This window comes from Nylanderia fulva, unplaced genomic scaffold, assembly GCF_048542155.1.
Source record: "Nylanderia fulva isolate GAGA-0341 unplaced genomic scaffold, ASM4854215v1 Scaffold6, whole genome shotgun sequence".
Classification (NCBI taxonomy): Eukaryota; Metazoa; Arthropoda; class Insecta; order Hymenoptera; family Formicidae; genus Nylanderia; species Nylanderia fulva.
In genome coordinates, this window is record NW_028190698.1 from 1,436,491 (window position 1) to 1,446,617 (window position 10,127).

Below are 10,127 nucleotides of genomic sequence, written 5' to 3' on the forward strand. Positions count from 1 at the left end.
TCCGCTGGAAGCTCGAATTTATCATGAAATTTTCATTTTTAGTACGGCTTTTCGATTTTGTAAATGCTTGCAGGGAGTCTGCGTGGATGTTTTCTCTCTCGTCGTGTCCATCGATTCCCCGCAAATTTATTCTATTTACGCATAAATGTCGAGCGGCACGTTACATTAAATTCCCGATTTATAATGTTTTCCACGCGTAGACGCGCTAAATCAAGCAGTCACCTGTGGTGGACGCGCATCATCGAAAGGGGCGAAAAATATCCATGTGACGTTCAAGTTTTATTTCCTACCCCTAAACGCGTCTTTCTTCATCCCTTAAAGCCCTCGTACTGTTTCCTTCGATTCGCGACAAACCGAAGTATTCACCCTCTCGTTAATCGATCGCCAGCTCCATCGTAATCGTCTCGTTTCGTTCTCTCGCATTCTTTTTGCGTAAAAAAAAAAAAAAAAAAAAAAAAAAAAAAAAATGACGTCACGCGTGCGCACGCGGATAGACTCACCACGATAGAGTGGGCACGATGGGCGCGATGGGCACTTCGGAAAATGCTTTAACCCGTGAGTGGTCGCGTCACGAAAAATCACGCCGCGCCAGCCTGTAATGCATTGTCGAGTTTTATGCAAACGGAAGATACAAGCGGAAGGGAGGAGAGAAAGTTGGACACGATCAAATAGAAGAAGGACGATCCACGGCTTACGTATAAGAATAATTGTTAATGCCTGTTCTAGAGATGTAATCGTATCGAAATAATCGATTAGAAGCCAGGTGTGTTACTGGGGAATAAGATGGAGAAGCGCGAGGAATGGGATTCAATTTTGCAATTGATTGGAAATATATGCAGGTAATAGTAATGCGTTGCAACAGAGAAGGAAATTGTACTAAAAATAGACGCGAGTCTTTCTTAAAAATCGACATACCGCTCAGCGAAATATATATATATATATATATATATATATATGACAAAAAAATAAAAAAAACAATTAGATATATATATATATATATATATATATATATCTAATTGTTTTTTTATTCAGATTATTATTCAGATTTCTAAACAAAACTAATACGATCAAACCAATTAATATCAGCGATAATATATGACGCAACATTAGTGATCGCTTGGCTATTAGCTATTATATATTATATATTAGAATATTAGATATATATATTTTATATTAGAAAATATATATTATATATTAGAAATAAAAAAAAACAATTAGATATATATATATATATATATATATCTAATTGTTTTTTTATTTCTTTGTCATTTTTTGATCGACGGAAACATCTTTTTCAGGGATGAAAACTTATATGGAGTCAGCCAAGCGATCACTGATGTTGCGTCATATATTATCGCTGATATTAATTGGTATTAGTTTTGTTTAGAAATCTGAATAATGTACACTATAGGGGCAATAAATAATGTATCTTTAATTTTCGTTGAAATTACAATTATATATATATATATATATATATATATATATATATATATATATATATATATGCAATATTTCATCAGGCCGATTATAAGAGAGTCAATTAATTGATTTGTTCATCGCAAGTCTATAATTTGCATTATATAATTTTCTTTAGCGAATTACACTGTCCTAAATCTGTTTACTTTTATATCATGTTTACTATATTTCTGGTAATTTTCAGCGCGGGCATGTATTTACACAAGAAATGAACAATCTGTACAACAAATATATCTACGGACATAAATTTTGATTTTCGAGGTAGACCTTCGAGAAGCCAAACAATGTGTCATCTCTTTCGGCAGCCTTATTTTTCCGAATAATCTAAGCATATTCCAACACGTACGAATCATTACGTAACACACAAGTGATCGATGTACAAGGTATAAGTAAATCGGAACGCATCGGGGCGATTGCACCCGGATTAATGGCGCCGGACGGAAGCGTCTATAATACTTATCGAAAGATACATCCGGTGTAACCGTACTCTTTCTCTCGTAGCGTGTGTCTCTCGCATAGGGGTAGTGCCCGTCGAAGTTAACCTTTGTTTCGCGCATGACTGGCCTTTCGGGTTTATCAGTGTGTAGCAGGTGGTGTACGGCGCTTTATTTATAACACAGCGACCGTCCCTTCTCTTCCTTTCGCGAAACTGCCGTGACGTGCCGATCGCGTTAAGCCGCGCGAACAGTTCGTATATTGCGCGTACGGCCTGTGTATTCACGCGTGCCCGTGTATTACATACATATACAATATACGTACAGGTATACGCGCGCGATATCGCGACAACGACAACGACCACGACGATGTGTGTAGTAAAGGTGCCTCCGCGTAAGTAGACCGTGCGTATACGCGTGCATTTTCTCTCCATGCACACAGATGCACTCCCGCGTAGCACTACGTAAGTGCGTGCATGCATGCGTGCGTACGTGACGTGTTTACGCGTACGTAAGTACGTCTTTCAGACGAGAATTATCGATATGTGCCGCTCCACAAGCTGTGTATTTTCCGTAAAAAAACTGGATTTTTTCTCCTTTTTTTTTCATTATTAGAGTTGTACAGACGTATTCAGATTATTACACAGAAAAAAAGGAATCCTTGATTCAAGTATATTTTTATTCTCGAACGCTATTTGATTGATTTAAGTATAGAATGCTCTTTGTAATCACAAATTTTCATTTGCCTTAATAATAAATGAGTTTGTGTAAAGTATATTTTATCCTTAAGATATATTCTTGTTTTAAAAATCGCATATGGTAAAAACAAACTTAGTCACATTTGAATTAAGAATTATATATTTGAAAGTATCATTTACATCCGATGCTCACTTGTCCTTGCAATATTTATAAGTAAATTTCAGTTTCAACCAAGAATATTTTGCACTTTGTTTTAAGGATAAATTATCCTTTATCCAAAATTATTTATATTTGGCGCTATTATAAGGATAAAATATACTTGAATCAAAGCATACATATTTGCATTCTTTTAAAGATACTGTTTTTTCTGTGTAGTATTAAACATATTTTTATGTGGAGATTACAGTTTGATTTTTCGCCTTTTTTAATAGTCGCATTTATTACAAGTTTTTTTTTTAAAAATGTTTCCGTCGATCAAAAAATGACTAAGAAATAAAAAAAAAATTAGATATATATATATATCTAATTGTTTTTTATTTCTTTGTTATTTTTTGATCGACGGAAACATCTTTTTCAGGGATGCAAACTTATATGGAGTCAGCCAAGCGATCACTGATGTTGCGTCATATATTATCGCTGATATTAATTGGTATTAGTTTTGTTTAGAAATCTGAATAATGTACACTATAGGGACAATAAATAATGTATCTTTAATTTTCGTTGAAATTACAATTGTTGTTGTTTTTATTAATTACAGATGCAGAAGAAGCGGCCTGATCAGATATCGAGGGTAATATTCGTCGAGGATTGTTGATTAAAAATATATCTTGATTAGGAATACATGTATATATAAATTGTAATACATGGAAATATGTACTCGTGTAATGATATATGAGAGCGCGAGAGCGAATTTTATTGATGGATTCATCGGAAGATACATAGACAGAAACGAACGCGCGCTTGTCGAGTCTAATAAATATGGAATCTCTATGAAATGTTAATACAAGGCGTACAAGGACGCTGTCTCGCGTGCTTCTTACGGATGATTGAACGCGAATACAACAGATTTCTGCGATATCTCGCATCGAATAAAATGCCATTTTTTATCGAATCTTCGTATTATTATCTTTCCTTTCATAGTGAATAGTGAATAGAACATATCGAATGCTATTTCCTATTCACTATTCGCATACACATACACACACATTTCGCGCCATCATTTCCAATTAAATATATTATATAACGAGAGAAAGAGAGAGAGAGAGGGAGAATGCAGAGGTATTGAAAGTAAATTCTGATCATTCGATTATAAACTGAAACCTGCAAAGAGAGAAGGAAAATTTTAATCTCCTGTAATTCTTCCATCGGTATATTCCAAAAAAAGTATGACTTTTAAAAATTATTATATACCTATTACAATTGAACAACGGATTTGGGATAAAAGTTAATTAATCGCGCGTTTAAATTAATTTTAAGAAAAATATAGAAAACTCTTGACAGAGTGTAACTTTTTCATGATTTTTTCCAAGTCTTGACTTTCGTATTCGTTAAAACGACAAACGTCCGAAAATCAACCCTTGTATCAATCTCTACAGCTTTGCACATGGCGGGGCACATGATTGATTAATTTTCATCAACTCTGCGCGTCTATCGCGCGGTCTATTTTCGAGGGACATTGTCTTTCTCGGAAAGGGGTAGCGACGTCAAAGGGGCACGAGGCAAGGACACGAGGATGAAATTCTTAGAGCGGGAACCGTTGAGAATAGGAAAGCGCCGCCCGTCGAGAATGGCGGAATTAAATTTATTCAGGCAGTGCCAATAAGTCGGAAAAGTTGCGCCCTAAAAGCCGGAATCCGCGCGCTCGGCGTCGCCCAACCCTCCAATTCTCACCACCGTTGTCTCGTGCTCTCTTTTCCCGCCCTTCCGCCTCTGTTTTATTGTGAACCGAAGGAGGCAGTCGGAGCGATACCAACGCTCACTCGGAATACCGCGCGATCGATTCTGCGTGTCGAGAGAGAGAGAGAGAGAGAGAAAAGTGTCCTCCGACACTTTGCGAACCTATAGTGGAAGCTCGAACGCCGGATGTACTATTTTAATAAGTCCCATCCCGAATCGAGAGAAGGGATTTCCTTTGCGCTTTTTTTTTTTTTCTACGCGCTAATTTCATCCGGCATTCACTTTGCGGGCGTAATGAATCGGCTCTATTAATTGCGAGAAAATGACCGAGCGAGAGTGTCTTGGTCGCTCTCGCTAACGCTTTGCGTCAATGACTTACAATTAGTGCGAAGGACGCCTTTGGTGGACGCAGGGACAAGGATTGGACCTCGGTGAATAGAGAAGCGCGGCTTAATGATTACGTTTCGGTATATCCGCGTTTCCCATTCAAGCGAAAATCCTGCTCTCCTCTACCCGGCTCGGAAGTCAGTGTTTCGTCGCTGCAACGGGCTCGCTGTTGTGTACTAATTATAATTATCATCATGCTCGCGTCCCACCCTAGGAAACTCGATGGCGCAACTCGACGTGGCACTGCTAATTGCGAGGACTTGGTCTCGATTGTACGTTGTCGGACACTGCTCGGCACTTAAAATAAGGGTCCTCTGTATATGCCGATGTCACGTTAATCCTATTCCTCGTTTACCGGAGCCAAGTGCGGACTTAATGATGTAACTTTCGTTATTTCGCGATCGCTAGATAGGGGGAATAGAACGGCCGCGAATATGCGTTGCATTATAGTTTCACAACACCCCTGAGATATTTCCGGATTACCTTTGCGTTGGGTCTCACATTCTTACACGCGCGATCAATCTTTACTTTCGCCATGTTTTTCAAATTGATTCATCTATCTCAAAATTGGCAAAACATTTTCCAAAATGCAAACATTAATTTATCCTAAAATAATAATAATAAGTAGAGCTTGCGATCTAGAGAGAGAAGTCGACTGGTTTAACCTGAACCTTTAGATTTTCTTATTTACGTAAAATATTGTATAGAAAAATGCCATTTTCACGATAGCGCGGCTCTATTCGCGTCGAATCAGTGCTACCTTCATTTTTATCGCGAAGACGGTAATGCGCATTCAGTCGGTCACGAAAAAGATGAAAATTCCAGTAATTGGTGTGAAACAAAGTGCTGATAAAAGTAATTTTAAGAAAGTCCATGGGCCGGCGGCGGGTAAGCTACGAGGATAAGATAATATATTGGAAGCGAATTGCAATGGACAGAATCAGCCCCTCGTAATTTGCTTCGAGGCACCTAGCCTGACCCATCCGACGACCTTCTGACAACCAATTACATCGAGGACGAGACGCAAACGACGAAAAAAAAAAAAAAAGAAAAGGATGATGCAAAGATCCTTGCTTAGCGCTAGCAAAGCGCGCGGAACTTGATTAATAAAAGTAGAATACGGTGCAAGCGTGGCGTGCTACATTAATCTCTAATAGAGTATTCGCGAGAATGCTCCAATATTCAATTTGGGTTTAATCTGACGAATAATTGAACCAATTTTCGACAAACATATCGCCGATATCTAAATCCAAAACCGATCATTTCCACATAAAAATGTATTAAGTTATTTTCACGTTCAACGAAATATTAAATATAATAATATCTCTCTATTATTCGCTCCAGCTCTTTTCGATTGTACATAGCTCGAATCGATTTTGACGTATCGCGCGGTCGATTCGAATCAACGATAGTGTGGGTGTGTAGTGGGATCTCCGAAATTATATCTGACAATTCCTATGCAATTGGGGAGCGACGTCATGACTGTCTCACCGCCGCGCCGCAATCCAGTCAGCTGGGCCGACATACATATATGGGGGTTTTCATTAGGGTGGGATTTCGCATGGTCTCTATAGCCTGGTCGGTGGTCGTGGAACCCTCGAACCTGCGCGGGATGGATGCACGCTATACGCGCGCTGCCATGGGAGCCAAGATTGTCATACAGGGGGTTACTAGGAGTATCTATTGTCTTTCAGCACACAATGTGCGATATACCGGAGTAAAGATATTGCCTGCCGTCGCATTAAGTCGCGCCGACCTGGAAGGTGCCGACAAATCGATAATAAAACAGATATGGTCTCTCAATGTATATTATATATATATATATATATATATATATATATATGTATGTATATAATATACATTGAGAGACCATATCTGTTTTATTATCAATTTGTCGGCACCTTCCAGGTCGATGAAATCGAATATCGATATTTTTTTTAATTTATGATTTTCGAAAAATATATATATATATATATATACAGTAATATAATATATATATATATATATATATATATATATATATATACAGTAGCCTCCATAAGTTTGGAAACGCCTTACATTTTACAGTTGAACAATCGTATGGCAGCGATCTGTGTAGATTTTTTGTATCAATAAATTACAAAATATTTAAGTAACATTTTTATTCATGACAGATCGCTGCCATGCGATTGTTTAACTGTAAAATGTAGTGTTTCTAAATTTGTGAAGGGTGCTGTATGCAATAAATAACCAATGTCCATTTATAAGACTGTTTTTTTCTTTAGAGAATTTTTCTCTTAAATTAAGAGGGTCCTTTTGACAGATCTGTGCAGATTTTTTGTATAAATAAATCATAAAAAAAATCATAAAATATTTAAATGACATATTTATTTATAACAGATCACTGCCGTGCAATTCTTTAACTGTAAAATGTAAGGTGTTTCCAAACTTATGGAGGGTACTGTACGTATATGAAAAATATCATTTATTTTTCGAAAATCACAAATTAAAAAAAATATCGATATTCGCCTTACATTTTCCAGTTAAACAATCGTATGGCAGCGATCTGTGTAGATTTTTTGTATCAATAAATTACAAAATATTTAAGTAACATTTTTATTTATGACAGATCGCTGCCATGCAATTGTTTAACTGTAAAATGTAGTGTTTCTAAATTTGTGAAGGGTGCTGTATGCAATAGATAACCAATGTCCATTTATAAGACTGTTTTTTTCTTTAGAGAATTTTTCTCTTAAATTAAGAGGGTCCTTTTGACAGATCTGTGCAGATTTTTTGTATAAATAAATCATAAAAAAAATCATAAAATATTTAAATGACATTTTGATTTATAACAGATCACTGCTGTGCAATTCTTTAACTGTAAAATGTAAGGTGTTTCCAAACTTATGGAGGGTACTGTACGTATATGAAAAATATCATTTATTTTTCGAAAATCACAAATTAAAAAAAATATCGATATTCGCCTTACATTTTCCAGTTAAACAATCGTATGGCAGCGATCTGTGTAGATTTTTTGTATCAATAAATTACAAAATATTTAAGTAACATTTTTATTTATGACAGATCGCTGCCATGCGATTGTTTAACTGTAAAATGTAGTGTTTCTAAATTTGTGAAGGGTGCTGTATGCAATAGATAACCAATGTCCATTTATAAGACTGTTTTTTTCTTTAGAGAATTTTTCTCTTAAATTAAGAGGGTCCTTTTGACAGATCTGTGCAGATTTTTTGTATAAATAAATCATAAAAAAAATCATAAAATATTTAAATGACATTTTGATTTATAACAGATCACTGCTGTGCAATTCTTTAACTGTAAAATGTAAGGTGTTTCCAAACTTATGGAGAGTACTGTATGTATATGGAAAATATCATTTGTTTTTCGAAAATCATAAATTAAAAAAAAGATCGATATTCGATTTCATCGACGTGACGATAAATATAATATATAAATTGTATCGTCTTGATAAAATATAATGTAATAATATCAAATTGAAGGTTAAAAAATGAAAGGAATGAAAGAAAATGTAATATATATATATATATAAATTAAATGGGTGTCGGAGCATGATGTCGAGAAATGTTTTTTTTTTCTACAATATGCCATGTACAAATTCACGTGTAATCGAATGACGCATCCGAAGCGATGAACCTCGTTTCAGCGGACGTCGGGCGAATCGATCACGTGCCATTCGATGATCGATCGGCCGGTGGACGTCAAGCATCCGTAGTGCAATGTATTTTGTCATCCGAACAAATATCTCGCCGGTCGATCGAGTGCGAACTTTGTGATCGATCGGACAATCTATTCAGCAAGCGTAGGTGCCAATATGTTGCCACTTGGCAGGAAACCACGCAAGTAAGTGAAACGTAAAACAATCCGTTTCGCGTTCAACCGCCGAGAAGACGTATCTTTCGTACGATGATAATTACAGCGATTCCGAGTATATCGATTAATCGTAAAGCGCGATTACTCTACTTTGAGAGAACGTGTCTGTGGTTTTTTCCTTTCTTATCGACAAAATATAAAGTTAGGTTCTCTTAAGAATTCATAATTCTGTAACCAAGATATATGAGACTATACGGATTGATCAATTTTGTTCCGGTATAAATTAAATAAATTAACAAAGGAGGAAGGTTCTAACAATCCGCATAGCCAATAAATCTAGTTTGCCGATAAAAAAGAAAAAACCAACAGACTTCTCGAGAACGTTTAGGATCCCCTTAAATTTGTTCGATTTGTCTGACAAGAGCCGCTGATTAAAAGATACGTCGTATTAAAATTAAATGAAAATGATGCGACATTTTTTGGATATTTCTCTCTGTCCACGAGTGAAAAGAAGACAGTCGAGGAAAAGCGTTATAAACGTGCATTATACAGTTGCTACAGAGAAATTTAATGACATAACTCGTACATAAAAGACGAAACAGACTCTCCTATTCCTAAAACCGAAAGCCGAAGCTACGAAAGCGCGGCGCATAGTTGTGCACATTATATTTATATATATACGAGGATGGAATAATAAACGAAGAGAGCTACACGGCTTCTGTTTACCGTAAGGCGACTCATCTCCTCGCTTCTGCTACGAATCTTATCTCTCTTCCGTCCTTTCCGCTGCTCCTCTGCTGCAGCTCCTTCTTCTATTTCCGGATTATCCTTTGTTCTCCACCTGAGCTTCCTCGGCACCTGGCGCCCGTGTAATTTTTCACGTTTAAATCGTTGCTTGGGTTATTTCGATGCGTGACACAAGTTTCCGTAATAATTAAAAGACTCTCCGTAGAAAAATAATCGACCAGACCATTATATCCCACGCAGGAGAGACGGATTATGTATCCTTTATAGCGAAATAATATTTAATATAAAGTATAAAGCATGATAATGTATCGACGCCTACGCTTGTCGGATTACATGCATTTTACTTCATTTCCGACAAGGTTGAAGCCCCATTTCTGTAAGAGAACTCCCGCTGCGTTTTTTTTTTCCTCGTATAGCAATGTCCCTCCTCGGACTTCCGGTCTTTGTTTTCTCCAGAAAGGGCGACTCTTAACGAAGAAATTAAAGGCGAGGAGGAAGAGTGACACACGCGAAAGTACTCTCGGTTTTGCGTTAAACTTTTACGACGCACTCACGGATAAAGCTGCAGAGGTTCTTTCCGCTACACGGATCCGGCTCGTTGAACCGATTTCGTACGAGCTACATCATTTCCTTATTAACGAAAGGGCGACTTCTTTTTCG

General features: G+C 36.9%; 1 long non-coding RNA gene across 1 annotated transcript; it reads left to right on the forward strand.

Annotated features, from left to right (window-relative positions):
* The first annotated feature begins 3,199 nt into the window (after positions 1 to 3,199).
* Positions 3,200 to 3,720, forward strand: LOC114943029 (uncharacterized). Its single transcript, XR_003821939.2, has 2 exons — positions 3,200 to 3,258; positions 3,367 to 3,720. It is a non-coding gene; the product is annotated as an uncharacterized LOC114943029 (long non-coding RNA).
* The last annotated feature ends 6,407 nt before the right edge of the window (positions 3,721 to 10,127 follow it).